The sequence below is a fragment of the Marmota monax genome, unplaced genomic scaffold (genome assembly GCF_021218885.2).
Source record: "Marmota monax isolate L192 unplaced genomic scaffold, Marmota_monax_Labrador192_F-V1.1 WCK01_AAM20220418_F8-fsc00357, whole genome shotgun sequence".
Classification (NCBI taxonomy): domain Eukaryota; kingdom Metazoa; phylum Chordata; class Mammalia; order Rodentia; family Sciuridae; genus Marmota; species Marmota monax.
The window spans coordinates 481,944-504,674 of record NW_026694465.1 but is presented as its reverse complement, the minus strand read 5'-3'; the positions used below and the strand labels follow the sequence as shown (position 1 = coordinate 504,674).

At 36.0% G+C, this 22,731-nt stretch overlaps 1 pseudogene; it reads right to left on the bottom strand.

The window, feature by feature from the left end:
* Positions 1 to 11,233: 11,233 nt before the first annotated feature.
* Positions 11,234 to 22,731, bottom strand: part of LOC124075514 (enolase-phosphatase E1-like) — a 100,036-nt pseudogene continuing 88,538 nt past the window's right edge.

Below are 22,731 nucleotides of genomic sequence, written 5' to 3'. Positions count from 1 at the left end.
TCCATATTGTTTTATTCAGGTATTTTGGTCACAACAATGAAAAGTTGAAGAGCACACTTTACAAGTCTCTTTTTCAGGTTCACCATAAATTGAGGCTCCATTGACCATCTATCAAACTTAAAGTGCCTCAAAAAGCATACTTTATGCAGAATTTCCATTAAGTGTGAGTATTATAATAAATTGAGCTTGATTAAAAGTATGCCCTTACTTCCCTCATTAAACATCCACAAACTCAATTCTCCATTATGTTTTAATAATAAGAATTAGTGAATTGCTGTCTTTTATACTGGTTATAATTTTGATTTTGGTTTTTGCTCTCTAGACAATTTCTAAGGTAAAGTTTTGTTTCCAAGTGAACAGTAATGAAGGGAAGGTCATGACTTCCTCAAGCAAGGAAGCTTTTTTGGAGAGCATTTCACAAGTCCTTTGGGTCTTCAAAGAAATCCTGATTTCAATTTTTAGGTTATAGCTTAAAGACAAACAAACAAACAACAACAACAACAACAACAACAACAAAACATAGGGTCTTATCTTACATATAAGAAAATTTTCTGCATTCAGTTGGAGTTGTAATTCATTAACCCAAACTCTGTGACCTTGGTTTTCAGGAGTATTAGCCCTGCAGTTAGGAGGAACAAGAACTTATTCCAGCAATGTCATACGATTTCTCAGGTTCAGTTCCTGACTTAAGGCAATGATTTTGGGGTTAAAGATTTTCTTTTGCTCTTTTATCCAATATTACTAAGAAACCACCATCTTATCTTGTATATTTGAAATTATTCAATTCATTTAAATTGGATAATGTCACCACCTATCTGATCCCCTAGACCTTCAAATTCCATGTTAACCTTATCTTAGGTTCACACAAGTAAGAGGTATTCATCAAGGGCTATTGCTTACCTATCTTCACTATATAAATAGGATTTTCTTTTAATTTTATCTGTGTTTAGATTCTAACCTATAGAGAATATCTCATGCTGTCTTTGAAGATTTGCTGAGTGTGACCATTCATTTTGTTCTGATTCTTAAGTCAGCTAGAGTTTTCAGGATAGTAAATTGGCTCTTACTAAATTAGATGGGAAAAAGTAGGGACAGACAAAACTGAAAAGATATTAAGGCATTTCCAGTAAATGAAAGGAAGGCTGAATATGAACATTGGAAGGGGTCATTTCTGAGGGTACTAACAATTTACTGCTGTTCTTAGGCACTCTTTTCATGTGGCTCAGCTTCAATGGTCATTTAAAAATGATGTAGGCCATTTAAAAAGTGACCTAAAGTAGGTATTTGGGTCATTTTTTATATGTAAAATTGTATATAAAAAAGGATAGGAAAAAATATCCATATTATAGTGAATGAGAAAGAATATGAATAAAGTTTTAAGTTTTAGCATCTAGAAGTAATGACCCAGAATAGGGTGGGTAAATGAAAAAAATAAGTAAATGAAAAAAATTTTTAGATAGAATCAGTTTTAATTAGTAGAATATTATCCAAGGGGAAGTGTCTATTAAGTAGTTAAAAAATTAGATATTAGAGTATATCTTTGAGGAGAATAAATATTTGAAAATTATTATATAAACAAGAAATTTGAAGTACTGGGATTAATGTGGATTCTTTGAAAAAGAGTATGTTGAGAAAAGGCCAAAAATGATCCAAGCATATTTCAATATTTAGCAGAGCTGGTGTAAGAGTAAGATAAATTAAAGTATCAAGTTTAGAAATATAGTTATGGAGGGTAGAGAAAAAAAAGAACTTTTCGATATCAGAAAAATATTTTAATATAGTATTTTAATATAGCACATTTTATTTTCTAGCCAATATTATACTCAATCAGAAAAATATAATACTCAATCAGAAAAATTAAAATAATTTCTATTAAAATAAAAATTATGGATCTCCAGATCATACGTTTTTAAATAATATTTATTTATAATAGTAAAAAAGCATCATGCTATTTAAAATCTTTCAGAATAAAAACCACAGTGGAAAAAAATTGCAGAGAGATAGCACAATACTCTAAAACTTTATTAGTAACACACATAAACCTAAGAAAAATGGCAGCACTGTTTTACATGGATTACATGGTTAGGAAATGCACAGATGTTACAATAAATATGGTACTTTATTTATCAAGTTTGCTGATAGAACTGGGTATCAGAAAAGTTGTAGCTTATGGATTCATGTAAAATGGTGGAAAGAAGATTATCTTAGATTGGGTAGATGAGCATGAGTTTTGTTCATAACATAGGTAGTAATTGAAGTAGTTGGTAGATGTTTGAGTCAAGATGGTAGATGTTTCTGTCAAGATCCTACCAAGTAGGATCCTACCAAAAAATGCACATGTAGTGAATTATAATAAAATGTGATTTAGACATAATTGAATAACTTCAAGGTTAAAGAGGTGAGTAAAATTATTAATTTTTGGATGGCAAAAGGAAAGTTTTGTCTTATCTATTTTGTTTTCCAGGATGAGAATGATTTCTCCAGATAAATAAAGTGGAGAGAAAATTCTGAGTAGAAGCAATAGTTTGAATAAAGACACAAGGAAATATCCAGATTTATCATTGTATTTTATTCCTTGATGTAATTAGCCTTCTAGAATATTACAGTGTCATTTCCTACACAGTGTGTAGCATACTGTTTACACCTGCATTCCCAGAAGAGATGGGTGGCCATTGTGGTAGAGTGGATTTCTATCCATTAATAAAATGGGGTTCTGGTTATATTAATACGACTCTACCATTTGATTATGAACCTTATAAAGGATGTGTCTCGGAGAAGCAGTATCTTGAGTGTAAATTACTTATTTAAGTAGAAATACCAGGAATTATACCCAAAGAAATAGGGAAAATGAGGTGGGGAAAAAAGAAAAGTCAGCAAAGTTAGTGTCCATGAGTGGTTTACAGAGGAAAACTTGGATTCAATCTCTTTAGAACTCCTTGAGTAATCAAACAGAACTTTCCCCACAATCTTCCCACATGGAGGACAATGTGTTTGACCACAAAAGTCCATCCTTGATTGGTTAACTGCTGAGTTCTGGAGTATTAACTCATTTATATTTCGAGGTTGTGGCAAACTGGTTCAGAGAAAGTTCCTTGGATGACTGAAATAGCCCTTAGGCAGATAACAAAGAAGATATAAAGATATAAGGTAGGATGATGTTAGCTTTATAAAAACCCTACTACAACTGTTGGTGAAATCTATCTGGCTACATATATATGGAAAAGAACATTAATACCTCCTAGGGTGTGTATATTTCCCAAAGAAATAATATTCGATGATTAGTTTGGTTTTCCATACCTTTGGGGTCTAGTCAACATTATGAGGAAAGTTTGGGTTGTTCCTATACTCAGTACTGTGTCATTAGTGGTGATTAGAATATAAGCAGTGAGAAGGTGGATGTGACATATATGGGTTGAAGGTGGTAGATAAATGGTCACACATCACCTCACATGTTCTGAAATAATGGATAGAGGACCCAAATAAGTCTTCCTCAAAAGATCTTAATAAGTTACTGGAATTATAATGTCAAGCAGCATGATGGGAAGACTTTTCACACTGTATAGCATTTGGCAATAACTTTCCAGTTCAGCTTTTTCTCTAACATACATACATCATGGTAAAATGACAACACAGAAAGATGGGTTTGTCAATTAATTTGCCCTTTACCTAAGCTTCAGAGAAAAATGTTTTCAAAGGTATCAACAAAACTTTTTGACTTTTTGTAGATTCTTGGCATATCATGATGTTTACTGTCAGTCCATGAACATAAAGACATTTGGGATGGACAGAATTTCTTACATCAAAGTTCTTATTTTTGCCATAAATAGGTCAGATACACCAAAAAAGGCAGGAAATTTCTGTATTAATCATGGGGAGTGTAGGTTGAAAATATTCCAAGCAAGAGAAAGTACAGGTTTTGACCTGAATGCTCCAGTCTATCCTCATGATAGTTTATACTAACCATAGACCTTACTGTGGTCTCTGTGAGTTGGCCTAGCTCTCTGACCTTGCATCATGCCATCTCCTCCCTTTTACATGACTAATCATGTTCCAGTTCAACTAGCCATCTAAAAAGTATTTATTTTTTATTTTTAAATTTGAATATAGCAAACTAATTTCTAATGTAGAGTTGTTTAATTGTCTTGTCTTCTTTCCCTTGAGTACTTACTTTATATACCTCATCACTGAGGTGTCAGCCCAAAACTTACTTCTTTTTTTTAATATTTAGATGTTGTATATGGACACAATATATTTATCTATCTATCTATTTATTTTTGAAAGAAGAGAATGATTTTTTTTAAATCATAACATAAAACTGACATGGACTGTTTTTAGAATTTAACCAGGATAAATAATGCTGTTGTAATATTTACATTTCTCACATTCAAGGGTAAAATATTACATATTTTGTTGTTATCTTGTTGTTATGAATTAATTTCAGCAAAATTTTATTTAAAAAATAGTAAGTAGCAATTAATATATGTTTTTAAACTGTGTGAAGATAAAGTTAGAAAGGCAACTGGTAACAACCAGCAGAATTAGAATCATTTTGTTAAACATTAAGAAACATATTTCTTTTTTAGCTATTATATCTTGATACCTTTTTCATTGATAAGACAAGTGTTGGCTATGGGTGCTACATGATTAGTATGTTTCTTCTTAAGTAACAAATACTTCACTGATTAAGACTCAAGTGTGTTTTCTTTTTGGAGAAGAAACAATTACCTTTATCTTTTGTACCAAGGTAGGTAAATACAGCTGAAATACAGCTGTTGTAAATCTTCTAACTCCCCATTAATCAAGAGAAATAAATTATTAAGAATGCATCTGAAGTATTTTCAGTGTTTAAAATAATAGGCCTTGAATAATTTTCAAAACTAAGTTCTCATTTTGGTATAGGATTTGAGAATCATTACACATTTGATCTGTATTTTTTTCTATCAACTACACTTTGCCCTCAATATGGGTTAGTGTTAGGGCCTCAAACTATTTCTACATATAGAGCATCTTTAAATAAGTTCCGTTTTCATTGAAATTATAAGACTTTCTTCCCTCACCTATGTGCCCATAAATATCAGTGAGCATACACATATGTATACTTGCATACATATGTATGTATTTTTTTTTAATTTTTTATTGTTGGTTGTTCAAAACATTACATAGTTCTTGATATATCATATTTCACACTTTGATTCAAGTGGGTTATGAGCTCCCATTTTTACCCCATATACAGATTGCAGAATCACATCAGTTACACATCCATTGATTTACATATTGCCATACTAGTGTCTGTTGTGTTCTGCTGCCTTTCCTATCCTCTACTATCCCCCCTTCCCTCCCCTCCCCTCCCCTCTTCTCTCTCTGCCCCCTCTACTGACATTCATTTGTCGCCCTTGTATTATTTTTCCCTTTCCCCTCACTTCCTCTTATATGTACTTTTGTATAACTCTGAGGGTCTCCTTCCATTTCCATGCAATTTCCCTTCTCTCTCCCATTCCCTCCCACCTCTCATCCCTGTTTAATGTTAATCTTCTTCTCATGCTCTTCGACCCTACTCTGTTCTTAGTTACTCTCTTTATATCAAAGAAGACATTTGGCATTTGATTTTTAGGGATTGGCTAGCTTCACTTAGCATAATCTGCTCTACTGCCATCCATTTCCCTGTAAATTCTATGATTTTGTCATTTTTTAATGCAGAGTAATACTCCATTGTGTATAAATGCCACATTTTTTTTATCCATTCATCTATTGAAGGGCATCTAGGTTGGTTCCACAGTCTTGCTATTATGAATTGTGCTGCTATGAACATCGATGTAGCAGTGTCCCTGTAGCATGCTCTTTTTAGGTCTTTAGGGAATAGACCAAGAAGGGGAATAGCTGGGTCAAATGGTGGCTCCATTCCCAGCTTTCCAAGAAATCTCCATACTGCTTTCCAAATTGGCTGCACCAATCTGCAGTCCCACCAGCAATGTACAAGTGTTCCCTTTTCCCCACATCCTCGCCAGCACTTGTTGTTGTTTGACTTCCTAATGGCTGCCAATCTTACTGGAGTGAGATGGTATCTTAGGGTGGTTTTGATTTGCATTTCTCTGACAGCTAGAGATGGTGAGCATTTTTTCATGTACTTGTTGATTGATTGTATGTCCTCCTCTGAGAAGTGTCTGTTCAGGTCCTTGGCCCATTTGTTGATTGGGTTGTTTGTTCTCTTATTGTCTAATTTTTTGAGTTCTTTGTATACTCTGGATATTAGGGCTCTATCTGAAGTGTGAGGAGTAAAGATTTGTTCCCAGGATGTAGGCTCTCTATTCACCTCTCTTATTGTTTCTTTTGCTGAGAAAAAACTTTTTAGTTTGAGTAAGTCCCATTTGTTGATTCTAGTTATTAACTTTTGTGCTATGGGTGTCCTATTGAGGAATTTGGAGCCCGAACCCACAATATGTAGATCGTAGCCAACTTTTTCTTCTATCAGACGGCTTGTCTCTGATTTGATATCAAGCTCCTTGATCCATTTTGAATTAACTTTTGTGCATGGCGAGAGAAAGGGATTCAGTTTCATTTTGTTGCATATGGATTTCCAGTTTTCCCAGCACCATTTGTTGAAGATGCTATCCTTCCTCCATTGCATGCTTTTAGCCCCTTTATCAAATATAAGGTAGTTGTAGTTTTGTGGATTGGTTTCTGTGTCCTCTATTCTGTACCATTGGTCCACCCGCCTGTTTTGGTACCAGTACCATGCTGTTTTTGTTACTATTGCTCTGTAGTATAGTTTGAAGTCTGGTATCGCTATACCGCCTGATTCACACTTCCTGCTTAGCATTGTTTTTGCTATTCTGGGTCGTTTATTTTTCCATATGAATTTCATGATTGCTTTCTCTATTTCTACAAGAAATGCCGTTGGGATTTTGATTGGCATTGCATTAAACCTATAGAGAACTTTTGGTAATATCGCCATTTTGATGATGTTAGTTCTGCCTATCCATGAACAGGGTATATTTTTCCATCTTCTAAGATCTCCTTCTATTTCTCTCTTTAGGGTTCTGTAGTTTTCACTGTATAAGTCTTTCACCTCTTTTGTTAGGTTGATTCCCAAGTATTTTATTTTTTTTGAAGATATTGTGAATGGAGTGGTTGTCCTCATTTCCATTTCAGAGGATTTGTCACTGATATACAGGAATGCCTTTGATTTATGGGTGTTGATTTTATATCCTGCCACTTTGCTGAATTCATTTATTAGCTCTAATAGTTTCTTTGTAGAGCCTTTTGGGTCTGCTAGGTATAGAATCATATCATCTCCAAATAGTTATAATTTAAGTTCTTCTTTTCCTATTTTTATGCCTTTAATTTCTTTTGTCTGTCTAATTGCTCTGGCCAGTGTTTCGAGAAGTATGTTGAACAAAAGTGGAGAGAGAGGGCATCCCTGTCTTGTTCCAGATTTTAGAGGGAATGCCTTCAGTTTTTCTCCATTCAGAATGATGCTAGCCTGAGGCTTAGCATAGATTGCTTTTGCAATATTGAGGTATGTTCCTGTTATCCCTAGTTTTTCTAGAGTTTTGAACATAAAGGGATGCTGTACTTTGTCGAATGCTTTTTCCGCATCTATGGAGATGATCATATGGTTCTTATTTTTAAGTCTATTGATGTGGTGAATAACATTTATTGATTTCCGTATATTGAACCAGCCTTGCATCCCAGGGATGAATCCTACTTGATCATGATGCACAATTTTTTTGATATGTTTTTGTATCCGATTCGCCAGAATTTTATTGAGGATTTTTGCATCTAGGTTCATTAGAGATATTGGTCTGTAGTTTTCTTTCTTTGAAGTGTCTTTGTCTGGTTTAGGTATCAGGGTGATGTTGGCCTCATAGAATGAATTTGGAAGTTCTCCCTCTTTTTCTATTTCCCGAAGTAGCTTGAAAAGTATTGGTATTAGTTCTTATTTAAAGGTTTTGTAAAACTCTGCTGTATACCCATCCAGTCCTGGGCTTTTCTTAATTGGTAGTCTTTTGATGGTTTCTTCTATTTCCTCAATTGATACTGGTCTGTTTAGGTTGTCTATATCCTCCTGACTCAATCTGGGCAGATCATATGACTTAAGAAATTTATCTATGCCTTCACTATCTTCTAATTTATTGGAGTATAAGGATTCAAAATAGTTTTTGATTGTCTTCTGTATTTCTGAAGTGTCTGTTGTGATATTGCCTTTTTCATCCCGTATGCTAGTAATTTGAGTTCTCTCTCTTCTTCTCTTCGCTAGCATGGCTAAGGGTCTGTCGATTTTGTTTATTTTTTCAAAGAACCAACTTTTAGTTTTGTCAATTTTTTCAATTGTTTCTTTTGTTTCGATTTCATTAATTTCAGCTCTGATTTTCATTATTTCTTGCCTTCTACTTCTTTTGCTGTTGTTTTGCTCTTCTTTTTCAAGGATTTTGAGATGAAGTATGAGATCATTTATTTGTTGGTTTTTTCTTTTTTTAAGGAATGAACTCCAAGCAATGAATTGTCCTCTTAGAACCGATTTCAGTGTGTCCCATAGATTCCGATATGTTGTGTCTGTGTTTTCATTTATCTCTAAGAATTTTTTAATTTCCTCCTTGATGTCTTCTATAACCCATTGATCACTCAGTAACCTATTGTTCATTCTCCAAGTGATGTATGCTTTTTCCTTCCTTCTTTTATCGTTGATTTTCAGTTTTATTCCATTATGATCAGATAAGATGCATGGTATTATCTCTACTCATTTATATTGTCTAAGAGTTGCCCTGTGACATAATATATGATCTATTTTTGAGAAGGATCCATGTGCTGCTGAGAAAAAAATGTAACTGCTTGATGTTGGGTAGTATATTCTATATATGTCAATTAAGTCTAGGTTATTAATTGTGTTATTGAGTTCTATAGTTTCTTTATTCAACTTTTGTTTGGAAGATCTGTCCATTGGTGAGAGAGGTGTGTTGAAGTCTCCCATGATTATTGTATGGTGGTCTATTAGACTCTTGAACTTGAGAAGAGTTTGTTTGATGAACATAGCTGCACCATTGTTAGGGGCATATATATTTATGATTGTTATGTCTTGTTGGTGTATGGTTCCCTTGAGCAGTATGTAGTGTCCCTCTTTATCCCTTTTGATTAACTTGGGCTTGAAATCTATTTTATTTGATATGAGTATGGACACACCTGCTTGTTTCCGAAGTCCATATGAGTGATATGATTTTTCCCAACCTTTCACCTTCAGCCTATGTATGTCTTTTCCTATCAAATGCGTCTCCTGTAGGCAGCATATTGTTGGGTCTTGTTTTGTGATCCATTCTACTAGCCTGTGTCTCTTAATTGGTGAGTTTAAGCCATTAACATTTAGGGTTATTATTGAGATATGGGTTGTTGTTCCAGCCATATTTGTTTATTTATGTTACTAAACATGGTTTGTTTTCCTCTTTGATTATTCCCCCCCCCCTTTACTGTCCTACCTCCCACTGTTGGTTTTCATTGTTATTTTCCATTTCCTCTTCCTGTAATGTTTTGCCGAGGATTTTTTGGAGAGATGGTTTTCTAGCTGCAAATTCTCTTAACTTTTGTTTATCGTGGAAGGTTTTAATTTCATCTTCCATCCTGAAGCTTAATTTTGCTGGAAACACAATTCTTGGTTGGAACCCATTTTCTTTCAGTGTTTGAAATATGTTATTCCAGGATCTTCTAGCTTTCAGAGTCTGTGTTGAAAGATCAGCTGTTATCCTGATTGGCTTACCCCTAAATGTAATCTGCTTCTTTTCTCTTGTAGCTTTTAAAATTCTCTCCTTATTCTGTATGTTGGGCATCTTCATTATAATGTGTCTAGGTGTGGGTCTCTTATGATTTTGCACATTCGGCGTCCTGTAGGCTTCTAGGATTTGGGATTCTGTCTCATTCTTCAAGTCTGGGAAGTTTTCTCGTATTATTTCATTGAATAGATTGCTCATTCCTTTGGTTTGAAACTCTGTCCCTTCCTGTATCCCAATGACTCTTAAATTTGGTCTCTTGATGTTATCCCATATTTCTTGGATGTTCTGCTCATGGTTTCTTAACAGTCTTGCTGAGCTGTCTATGTTCTTTTCAAGTTGAAATACTTTATCTTCATGGTCTGATGTTCTATCTTCTAAGTGTTCTACTCTGCTGGTAGTATTCTCCATTGAGTTTTTAAGTTGGTTTATTGCTTCCTGCATTTCTAGGATTTCTGTTTGTTTGTTTTTTATAACCTCTATCTCCCTGTATAGTTGATCTTTTGCTTCTTGGATTTGTTTATATAATTCATTGTTGAAGTGATCTTTCATTGTCTGATTTTGCTGTCTGATGTCTTCCTTGAGACTCCAGATCATCTGAAGCATGTATATCCTGAATTCTTTATCTGACATTCCATCTGCTGCAGCTATTACCTCTTCTAAAGTTGCGTTGACCTGCATTGCTTGTGGTCCTTTCTTTCCTTGTCTCTTCATACTGTTCGCGTTCCTTTCTACTTGTTGAAACTGTTGTGCTATTGAATTTTCCCCCTATATATTTATATTGGTCTTGTATAGTTGCAAAGTCTCCCTCGCTGGCACGGGCGGCGGCTCTGCCCCTCCTCCAATTGGGGCAATGTGCCTACCATGCCGGCAGGCCACTGGGCCTGCTCTGCTGGTTGGTAGCAGGTCCGCCTACCTTGCAGGCGCGGGCGGCGGCTCTGTCCCTCTGCGGGCCGCTAGGCTTGTTCTGTCGGTGGTCGCAGTTCTGCCTACTTTGCAGGCGCAGGCAGTGGCCCTGCCCTTCTGCAGGCCTCTGGGTCTGTTCTGCCGGTGGGTCGCAGGTCCGCCTACCTTCCAGGCGCGGGGGGGGGGGGCGGCTCTACCCTTCCTCAGGCCACTGGGCCTGTTCTGTCTGTCGGTTGCATGTCTGGCCTGTTCTGTTGGTGGTCACAGTTCCGTCTACCTTGCAGGCGCGGGGGGAGGGGGCGGCTCTGCCTCTCAGCAGGCCGCTGCGCCTGTTCTGCTGGTGGGTCGCAGGCCCGCCTACCTTGCAGGAGTGGTTGGCAGCTCTGCCCCTCTGCGGGCCACTGGGCCTTTTCTGTCGGTGGTCACAGTTCCCCCTACCTGGTATGCGCGGGGGTGGGGTCGGCTCTGCCCCTCAGCAGGCCGCTGGGCCTGTTCTGTGGGTGGTCACAGTTCTGTCTACCTACATATGTATGTATATATAAGTTACTTTATCATTAGAATAAAACTAGACACTAGGGTGATAATAACTCTGAGAACAGTTGGTCTTCTGTAGAGATATTCCTCTGTGCTGAATAAGGCAGGTATAGTCTGCTGAAGAATATGATGAGGCTGTAGGAAGTTTTCTCATCATCTGTTAATCCTGCATTTCCAGCTGTCACCACCCAAGCTACATGCTCATCTGCTTCCCCAGCAGCATTGGTCTTTAAAGTCACATCTGTTGAAAACAAGATATTGGTTGAGCATCCAATGCTGTTTGCAAACTTTCTATAACTCTTCACTCTCCAATTTGTGTCCAATCTTGGTATCAAAGTGACCATCAAATAGATTAAGAATATTTCCCTCTGTAGAATGCCCAAATAATAGTTTCTGAGCCTCTGCACTTCCAGAAGGATAGATATGCACCTTCATTCCAGCTTCTTTTCACTTCCTGACTGCTGGAATGACATCTTCAAAGAACTCTGCTTTCCTGGGATGAATCTCACTTGATCATGGTGCACAATGTTTTTGATATGTTTTTGTATTCGATTTGCCAGAATTTTACTGAGAATTTTTGCATCTATGTTCATTAGAGATATTGGTCTGAAGTTTTCTTTCTTTGTTGTGTCTTTGCCTGCTTTTGGAATCAGGGTGATATTGGCCTCATAGAATGAGTTTGGAAGTGCTGCCTCTTTCTCTACTTCCTGAAATAAATTGGAGAGAATTGGTATTAGTTCTTCTTTAAAGGTCTTGTAGAACTCAGTGGTATATCCATCCGGTCCTGGGCTTTTCTTGGTTGGTAAGCTTCTGATGGCATCTTCTATTTCATCACTTGATATTGGTCTGTTTAAATTGCCTATACCTTCCTAATTCAATCTGGGCAAATGATATGACTTAAGAAATTTGTTCATGCCTTCAATGTCTTCTTTTTTATTGGAGTATAAGTTTTCAAAATAATTTTTAATTATCCTCTGTGTTTCTGTAGTCTCTGTTGTGATATTATGTATGCTGGTAATTTGAGTTTTCTCTTTCCTTCTCTTTGTTAGTGTACCTAAGGGTCTGTCAGTTTTTATTTATTTTTTTCAAAGAACCAACTTTTTGTTTTGTCGGTGTAATTCATCACATCAATAGACTCAAAAATAAGAATTATATGATCATCCCAATAGATGCAGAAAAAGCATTTGACAAAATACAGCATCCTGTCATGTTCAAAACACTAGAAAAACTAGGGGTTACAAGAACATATCTAAACATCATAAAGTCTATCTATGCTAAGCCTCAGGCCAAAATCATTCTAAATGGAGAAAAATTAAAGGCATTCCCTCTAAAAACTGAAACAAGGCAGGGATGCCCTCTTTCACCATTTCTATTCAATTAGACAGATGAAATAAATTAAAGAGATATTTATAGGAAAAGAAGAACTTAAATTAGCACTATTTGCTGATGATATGATTCTATACCTAGAAGACCCAAAAAGCTCCACCAGAAAAGTTATAGAACTAGTAAATGAATTCAGCAAAGTAGCAGAATATAAAATCAACACCCATAAATAAAATGTATTTCTGTATATCAGTAACAAATCCTCTGAGAAGGAAATGAGGAAAACTACCTCATTTTCAATAACCTAAAAAAAAGATACTTGGGAATGAACTTAACAAAAGGGGTGAAAGATCTATACAATGAAAACTCTAGAACCCTAAAGAAAAAAAATCAAAGAATACCTTAGAAGATGGAAAAATCTACTTTGCTCTTGGATAGGCAGACTTAATATTATCAAAATGACCATACTACCAAAAGCACTATACAGATTTAATGCAATTCCAATCAAAATCCCAATGGCATTCCTTATAGAAATAGAAAAAGCAATCATGAAATTCATCTGGAAAAATAAGAGACCCAGAATAGCTTTAGCTATTTTTAGCAGGAATAGTGAAGCAGATGGCATCACTATACCAGAACTTAAACTATATTACAGAGAAATAGTAACAAAAACAGCATGGTATTGGTACCAAACCAGACTGGTAGACCAATGGTACAGAATATAGGACACAAAGACTAATTCACAAAACTACAATTATCTTATATTAGACAAAGGTGCGAAAAACATGCATTGGAGAAAAGATAGCCTCTTCAACAAATGGTGCTTGGAAAACTGGAAATCCATATGCAACAAAATGAAATTAAACCCCTATCTCTCACCATGCACAAAACTCAACTCAAAGTGGATCAAGGATCTAGGAATTAAACCAGAGACTCTACATCTAATAGAGGAAAAAGTAGGTCCTAATCTTCATCACGTAGGATTAGGTGCCACTTCCTTAAATAAGACTCCTATAGCACAAGAATTAAAACCAAGAATAAATAAATGAGATGGACACAAACTAAAATTTCTTCTTAGCAAAAGAAACAATCTGTGATGTGAACAGAGAGCCTACATCCTGGGAGCAAATTTTTATCCCTCACACATCCAATAGAGCACTAATCTCTAGGGTATATAAAGAACTCAAAAATCTAAGCACCGAAAAAACAAATAACCCAATCAACAAATGGGCCAAGGACCTGAACAGACACTTCTCAGAAGAGGATATACAATCAATCAACAAATATATGAAAAAATGTTCATCATCTCTAGCAATTAGAGAAATGCAAATCAAAACTACTCTAAGATATCATCTCACTCCAGTCAGAACGGCAGCTATTATGAAGACAGACAACAATAAGTGTTTGGGAGGAGGTGGGGAAAAAGGTACACTCATACATTGCTGGTGGGACTGCAAATTGGTGCAGCCAGTATGGAAAGCAGTATGGAGATTCCTTGGAAAACTGGGAATGGAACCACCATTTGACCCATCTATCCCTCTCCTCAGTTTATACCCCAAAGAATTAAAAACAGCATACTATAGAGACACAGCCACATCAATGTTTATAGCAGCAAAATTCACAATAGTTAAACTGTGGAGCCAACCTAGATGCTCTTCAATGGATGAATGGATAAAAAAAATTGCGTCATATATACACAATGGAATTTTACTCAGCAATAAAAGAGAATAAAATCATAGCATTTGCAGGTAAATGGATGGCGTTGGAGAAGAAAATGCTAAGTGAAATTAGCTAATCCCCCCAAAACAAATGCTGAATATTTTCTCTGATATAAGGAGGCTGACTCAGAGTGGGGTAGGGAGTGGGAGCATGGGAGGAATTGATGAATTCTAGATAGGGCAGAGGGGTGGGAGGGAAAGGGTGGGGGCAGAGGATTAGCAAGGATGGTGGAATGTAATAAACATCATCATCCAAAGTACATATTCATGAAGACATGACGAATTGGGTGTCAAACTACTTTATATACAACCAGAGATATGAAAAATTGTGCTGTATACATGTAATAAGAATTGTAATGAATTCTGTTGTCATTTTTTTAATCAATCAGAAAAGAAAGAAAGAGAAAGAAAGAAAGAAAGAAAGAAAGAAAGCTCTGCTTTCATAGGTCCAGCTGTGAATGCTGTCCTCCACATGTGTCCCTGCAATTGTTTGAATGCTGTGGTCTTTCAGTCCATAACACAGTATCTGTCACAGCCTGGATTATCCATTTTAGGTCATCTACCCTATTCCCATATGCTGCAGGGATCGAAACAGCCCCATCCAGTGGGCATCTTTTTCAGGCTGTTTTCTCAAAAGATTGGCATCCTGTTGGCACTCCTCCTCTTCCCAATGTGTTTGCAGATACTCTTTAACATTTTCTTTGGTGTAAGAAAATAAATGTCCAGATGCTACCATGGAAATCGGTCTGCTGGTAGGGAGGATGGAGGGCGGCACCGGCTGCACCCCAAGAGAGTGTTGGGTTTCTGAGAGCCCTGCAACAATCTGGCGACCACGGGGGACCTGAAGAGTGCAGGAGAGGATACCTCCGTGGACCAGCAAGTGGAGAGGACCTCTGTCCAGGGGTCAGAACTCAATGCTCCAAAGGAGCAGGCCTATCTATTTATTTTTAGGTGATGCTGAGCATCCAACCAAGTGCCTCATGTGTGCTAGTCAAGCGCTATACCACTGAGCTACATACCAGCCCCCAAAGGTACTTCTTTAAAATGCATATCATCAACACTTTAATGCTCTTGACAGAATCTGGCTTAAACCATCATATTACTCTATTTTATGTACTTTATATTTTTATCTCAGTGTAAAACATTTATTTTTCATTAATTTTCTGCCTTCACTCCCATAATATAAATCCCACATTACTGGGAAACTTTGCATGTCCTGTCTCACTTAATATCCCCAAACTGCCCCCCACTCAATTTTTTTCTGGTCAAGGATTAGTAACTCTCCAAGATCCTAGATATAGTGAGCATGAATCGGGATTTCAATCCCTAGTAATTGGACTCCAGAATACTAGTGTAGCAAAGTGGCAAGAAATTTAATGTTACTATCACAATGCCCAAACCTGGGTCAAAGACAGGGGCAGGAAGGATCTTTCCAGACTTAAAAAAAATAAAAAATCAACAAGACCAATAGTCCTTTCTGGAATTCCTTAACATCTTATTTCACACAAATGATAGTTATTCTTTTGATTGCCACCAAGTGAATTTGGAAGGTTCCAGGTAGAAAAGAAAGCATGCAGCATGAACAATGATTAGTCCTGAAACATCTGAACCTGGATGGATTTTGAGAGGAGGGAGGTCACTTTCAACCACCTTTGATCTAGGGAATGTAAGTTCTGTCTGTGCTTGGAAATTGTCCTCTCCACCTGCTTATAGAGCCCCTGACTGCATTATTTCCTGATGAATACTTCTTTCTTGATAATATCAGTATCTCTTGCTTGTGTGATAAGCAAATGAATTGTCAGGATTAACTGGAGGTGTCATAGATGAGGTGTGAGCAACTTCTGAGTGTGTGGGAGGCGTGAGGGAGAAGGGGGTGAGGTGCAAGTGAAATTGAGCCAGCACCTTCAGCTGCTTTGAAGTGGTTTTTGTCAAACAGAGCTGTGAATCAGCAGGTGTACCACACACCTCCTTGACACTTGTGCCTGCAGAACCGTGAAAATGAGGTACTCAAAAGAAAACCATCAGCTGGTTTTATAAAGGGGAAAAAAAATACTGCTGGGTTAACTTTATCTCTCAGAGGTGGGACCTCAGGATAAAAACATCCACTTAATCTCTTTCCAATCCGGAAAGAATAAACTTGGATCAGTGCTTTAGAGGGTGAAGTGGAGATGTGTTAAGATGAGTAGCCTTGAGCTTAAGTAACATTATAAGAACTTGGACCACATTTGCAAATGTTGCTATCCTTCCAAAGAAATCCTGCCTCTCCTGCACATTGGTGTGAAGTATAAGTGAATAAAACCATTGGGAGTAACATTTGACATGCCTATCATATTTTAGACACCTCATCTCTGTTGAAGAATTTGTCTGCTGGGAATTTAATATGTGAATTTTACTAACATGTATATGTATTTTATCAATGTGGTCATTGAAGCATTATTTTTATTCACAAAGAATTGAGAAAAGCCTTAATGACAACTAATGAGGAATATTCAGTAATTCACGATACTTTTGTAAAATGAATATATTATGTAGCCATTGAGAACAGACTGCACATCTATGTGTAGTCAATATGAAAAGACACCAGAAATATTTGAAGTGAGAAAGGAAAGTTGTAATCCTCAAAGTATATATGATATTAAATTTGTTACTCAAACACAGGCAGAGATTTTTAATTTTTAAATCAACCTAAGTGCATGTAATTTGTAAAGATAATTAATGACAGGTCAAAATGAAAAACACCTGCTGTCACTTACTCTGGAGGCAAAGAAATAGAATTTCCCCTGTAAAAAGTTATAGTTTTCTTCAGAGGATCCACCCTTATGAATTCTGGTTGGAGACTCATATTTAAAATGCTATTAATTTCTTTTGCCCACAGCATACTAATTTACGTGACATTCCACTTAGGCGTTCTCACTGGTCCCTGAGAATTTTATATAAACTTCAGCTACTACCAAGGATATCTGCCTATTCGTTTGAGTTGCTGGTCATTGTCCCCAAGCTGAATTTCACATTCTTCATGGAGTCCATATTTTAAGTTAGATAATCCATACGTAAAATACTGCAATGAATCGCATTTTCCAAATTTGTGAACATGCATCTAGCTCCCTTCACAAAAAAGATAGCATAGAAGTATAAATGCTATTTTATTTATATTAATTAATCATACAGGCACCCTTTCATTCCATATCCAATTAGCATATAGATCAAGTTTTCCCTCTGTGGTGCTTTGACTCTTGTTTTCCTCTCAACTTGAAGTCCTATGTGTACTTGGGTTAGTTTGGTCTAAAGTCCTATGTGTACTTTGGGTTAGTTTGGTCTAAAGGGGAGTATCTACTCTTCAGATAAACTACAAGTATGAGGTCATTCACTAAGATCACACTTTAAGACTGTACATGCACAGGTCAACAGGTAGTGTTTATCTATAACTGTGCACACATGCTTGTGAGGGGACCCCAGGCAGCCTCAGAGTGTACCATGGAAACCAATCAATCTCTCTTCCTCAGCAGTAAGCTAGACTTCCCAAATGGCAGTTCTTATTTTCTAGTCTAACTTGTTTCTTTTCAATTCACAAGTTCCCTAGTATAAACTAAACTCTAGAAAGGTATACTGGTACAGTTCCAGAGTTTGCCACCTCCTAGACAGAAATTCAATCTTGTTCCGTGATTACTAAGGTGATCGGATAGCTTTGCAAAGCATAAAAACCTTGCTATGCCCTAGTTTCTTGAACAATCAGATTGTTCAATCTACATCCACCTAGTGCTTGGGATAATAGGTGATTATATGTTTATGCCAATATGGTGAAATAGCTGGCACGTCTTTTGTCAAACAAGAATAAAAGAAAAAAAAATCAGTCTGGCAGGCATTTCTCCTGGTAAGACACACTGCTGCTGTATGTGTAAAAGAAAGATGTATAAATATATGTGTGTACATATGTAAATACATGTACTTATTTTTGCAAAGAAAGTTACATCTGGGATGTATAAGAAGCAGTTTATAGTGGTACTGCTGAGAAGTGGGAATGAAAAGTTTGGAGAACTTTTACTTTATATTTTTAACTCCACTGTTTAGCACTGTTTTATTTTTAATGTAATTTTATTATATAATTTTATAATCATAATTGAAAAACAAGGGCTTTTTTCTTTTTTAAATTTTTTTTAGTTGTAGAAGGAGACAATATCTTATTTTTATTTATTTATTTTTATCTGTTGCCAAGGATTGAGCCTAGTGTCTCACACATGCTAGGAAAGTGCTCCACCACTGAGCTTTGACTCCAGCCTGCTTTTTTTTTTCTTATTGTAATTAAAAAGAGGAGAGGGAGAAAACCCCCTGCCTCATAGAAATTCCTGGATATTTGTATGCAATTACTGGCAGGGTTGACTCTGCTTGGAAATCAACTTGTTCAGAGTTACAAAGAAGTTCCCTTGGATTTGATTTCATGTCAAAACCCATCATAATATGCTTTGCATTTAAATTGCACTTTTGATTTTTGAAAAATAAGTCCAAGCATATAACACACATACTCATCCCTGCCCCCACCAACAATAGTTTGGCTTTCACTTTTTTTCTGAAAGATGAGGCAACAAATCTATAGAATTTAACACTTTACTAGGTAGACTTTGAGTATGCATTTGTCATAAAGACAAAGTGGGATGTGAATATATCAAGCAATGAGAATGTAAATGAACAAATATGCCACTGATATCACCTGAGGCCATACATAATCCTGAAGGATTTTCTGGGACTGAAAACATTTGGAGACCTGCCTTTAAGAGAATCACATTCAGAGTCTGAGACACTTTTTATGTAAGCTAAGCTGAATTAAATCTCCATCTTTGAGAGTGGATTTGCTATTCAGCAACGGCAAAGTCCTTGCAGCCATGTCTATGTATAAATTGACCAATCATGGTAAAACACAAATAGTTTGACAACAAAGTGTATGTGTGCATGAATCAGTTCTGCTCTTTTATAAGTCAGTCTTGATGACTCCAAAGTCCATGTGAGGAATTAAATGTTCCCAGCTTTAAGCATCAGGTGTTATATGTCTCAAGGAGCATTGCAAGTTAAGCAGGGATGCTTCTGTTTAAAGATAACTAGCAGAGTCTCTTGCTTTACACTGGCATATATTGATGTGTGATTCTGGTGGAGGAGAGCCCTCTGCTTTGATGCATAAATCAGGAAACTGCAAGAAATTTGCATTGCCAGAAACTTTCCAACCTGAAGTCAGAACTTTCATATCATTAAATTGATCCACTGATACTTGTTTTGATTAAAGCACCAGCTAACTCATAACAGCATCTGTACTCAGTGATATAACTCAAACAAGCATAATGAATGCCTATCTTTTAATTTTTTATGAAAAGGCTTCATAATATATAATTAAGATGTTTTTTACATGTTCTACTGATGAACCATCTGCAGGTATGACATTTAGCATCTGTACTTAAAAGTAGCCACCTGTTACAGTCTGGTAATCCTGACTGTGAATCATTTCAGATAAATAGAATTTGGGATCATTTGGATTCAGGGTTTTTCATGAATCTATCATATTCTTGACACTTACTATTTTATTGCAGTCTATCTTTTAGGTTTTTTTTTTTTTAACTCACATCCATTGAGAGATCTAGTCAACTATACTTGTTTTCAAGCTAGGAAAGCCTTGGTAAATGTATAGCAAGAGAAAATTTTTTTATTTAGAGAACTGAAATTCACTCTTTCCTCCTTCTTCCCTCTTTATCAAAGTCCTATCATATCTGCATTCAAGTACTCAAAACTGTCAGTCTTTGTTTGTGTCATCAATTTCAAAACCACCTCTCAGATTCTTGCCTCACTTTGAAACAAAAAAGATCATGGCATTCAAGAGTTATTTGCATCAGATCAGTAAAGGGATCAAAATTTTACACTAAAGGGGAAAATTGCTAATGAGTTTTTTGAGAATGAACTAAGAAGGCAGTTTTAGAGGTAGTTGTAGTTCTCTGGGAAAGTAAGTATTATTCCAGAATTTATGAATTTCTGGGCACAACCGGAGAGATAGCATAAGCTACTCTGCCTCCACCTGAGCACAGTCTCACTTTTTAATTGATAGATCAGAGGTGAGCCTTACAGAGCCTAGCCACCCTTCACATTCTATGGCAATAAGGTACCATAGAGGATAAACAAAACAAAAGCAATCATAATAATATCTACCTAAAGGTGTTTTTTTTATTGGTTGCTCAAGACAATACAATGATCTTGACATATCATAATTTGATTCAAATTGGGTATGAATTCTTATTTTTCCATATGTACAGATTGCAGGATCACATTGGTTATACAGCCACACTTTAAAATTTGTTATCTTCAAGAAAACACAGGGTAGTGTCATAAATATTTTCAGTAAATTATAGGTCAACAAATAAATTCATTATATGTATGCAGTGGTTGTTTAGTTTTGGACTAAAATGTCCCTAAAAATTCATGTGTTAGAAGTATGGTCCCTAGTGCAACAAGGTTCAGAGGTGGGACTTTTAAGTAATGATCAGATCATTAGGATCTGATTTTACCAGTGAATTGCTTCATTTGAATGGATTCACTGGGTGGTGGTGAGACCATAGGTAGCTGGGACATGGTTGGAGGAAGTAGTCACTGGGAGCATTGCCTTAGGATTGCATCTGTCCTGGGCCCCTTCCTGTTTTCTGGCTGCAGCTTTCCTCCACCATGACTTTCTGTTTTAAAGTGAGCAGACCATGGACTGGAACCTTTGAAACCATGAGATTAATGAATCTTTCCTCCTCTGTATTGTCAGTGTCAGGTATTTTCTTACAGCAATGAAAAACTAACACAGTTGTATATTATACATGAGACAAAAGCCAAAACAAAACAAAACAAAAAAACACCCAAGTTTATATGCTGGTTTCCTGTATAAGGGTTTTTGCTGATCAGTACAGAAAAATCAGCTCTTCCTATTGAACTTCAATATAGCACACTGACTACTTTCCCATTACAGAACACATGATTGTTTTGTTGTATTTAAAATATTTTATATACCACTATCTTGCAACTCAACAGAAAGTTTTGAGAATTCAGGGACCTTGTGAGAGATGAATTTTTACATATACACATTCCTCAATGTGCATTCTTTACACTCTTAATTCCTTAAACTCTCACTTGAGTGTATTTTAAAGTAAGGAGACAATAACATAAAGATAAAATTAACCCTAGAAGAAAGGCTTATTGCGTACCAGTTGAAGAAGATGCCATATGCGTAGGGATCAAGCTGTATGTGAAGATCACAAATGATAGCAGGTAACATGATCCCATTGTAACAGATCCTTGGAGGCAGAGTAGCTGGGGAGAGTTGATTCACATCTTCATCTGCCACACACTCCAAGGCAAATGCTTACAAAGAAGGGTGAATTTACCTATACTGTTTAAACCTCTCTTTTCGCTCTGAGATTGTTGTATAGAATGCAAATGATGTGTGATGTAGATCTACTATATTTACACATGGGCATATAGTTCTTTATCAGATCTCTTTGATTATTGTATTAAGTTTTATTCATCTTCCCAAACTATGTAGCATAGTTTACAGAAACCATATAGATACAAATGATATTTATTAGACATTTAAATAACTTTTTAAATTATTCATTTCACCAAAAATAAAACATTGAAAAAATTGTACGTGTCTAGATTGTTCTAGTCAGTGGTCATCTAGCAATTTAAGCCATAGTGAATAGTAGAGGCTGAATAGCTCTGAACAAGGGACTAAGAATATACAGTCAAAGCCAAAATGGTTTATATAACTATATTTAACTATCTACACATAACTATATATATATTACACATATGGCTATATATAAATTTATTATTACATATTACTTTATATATAACATACATACATTTAACATATATATGGTTTTATATAGTTATAGTTAATACAGAAATTATAGTTAAGGTAGTAGTTTAATAGTAGGTTAGTTTTTTGTGTGCGTATGTATACATATATGTTTATATGTATACATATATGTTATTATGTATATACCATATATAATCATTAGGATTAACTTGGTAAACTACATATGATTACATGTATATTTACAAATGTGTAGTTTTCTATATACTGTTTAGTGCAGTTGGGTTATGCATGCACACCCATATATATTCTGGTTTTGGTGGAGTTCTGAAGATCACTCATTTGTTCAGTAATTTGCTTAAAGTACATGTGTGACTAAGCCTATAACTATACTTATGGCTGAGGTTCATCACAACAAAAAGGAACGCAACAGGATTAACAAAGAAAAAAGATAAAGGTAGACCCAGGAAAGAAATACACAGAGTTCTGATTTTCCTCTCCCTCCAGTGATAAATATGCTCCTTTCTCCATTAGTTAAAAATATACAGTAATATGTGTGCAATGTTTCTGCCAAAGGAAGTGTATTAGAAACCATCAGCCAAGATTTATTGGATGATGTTCACATAGGCACTTCTAACACATAACAAAATGTCAGACCCACAGG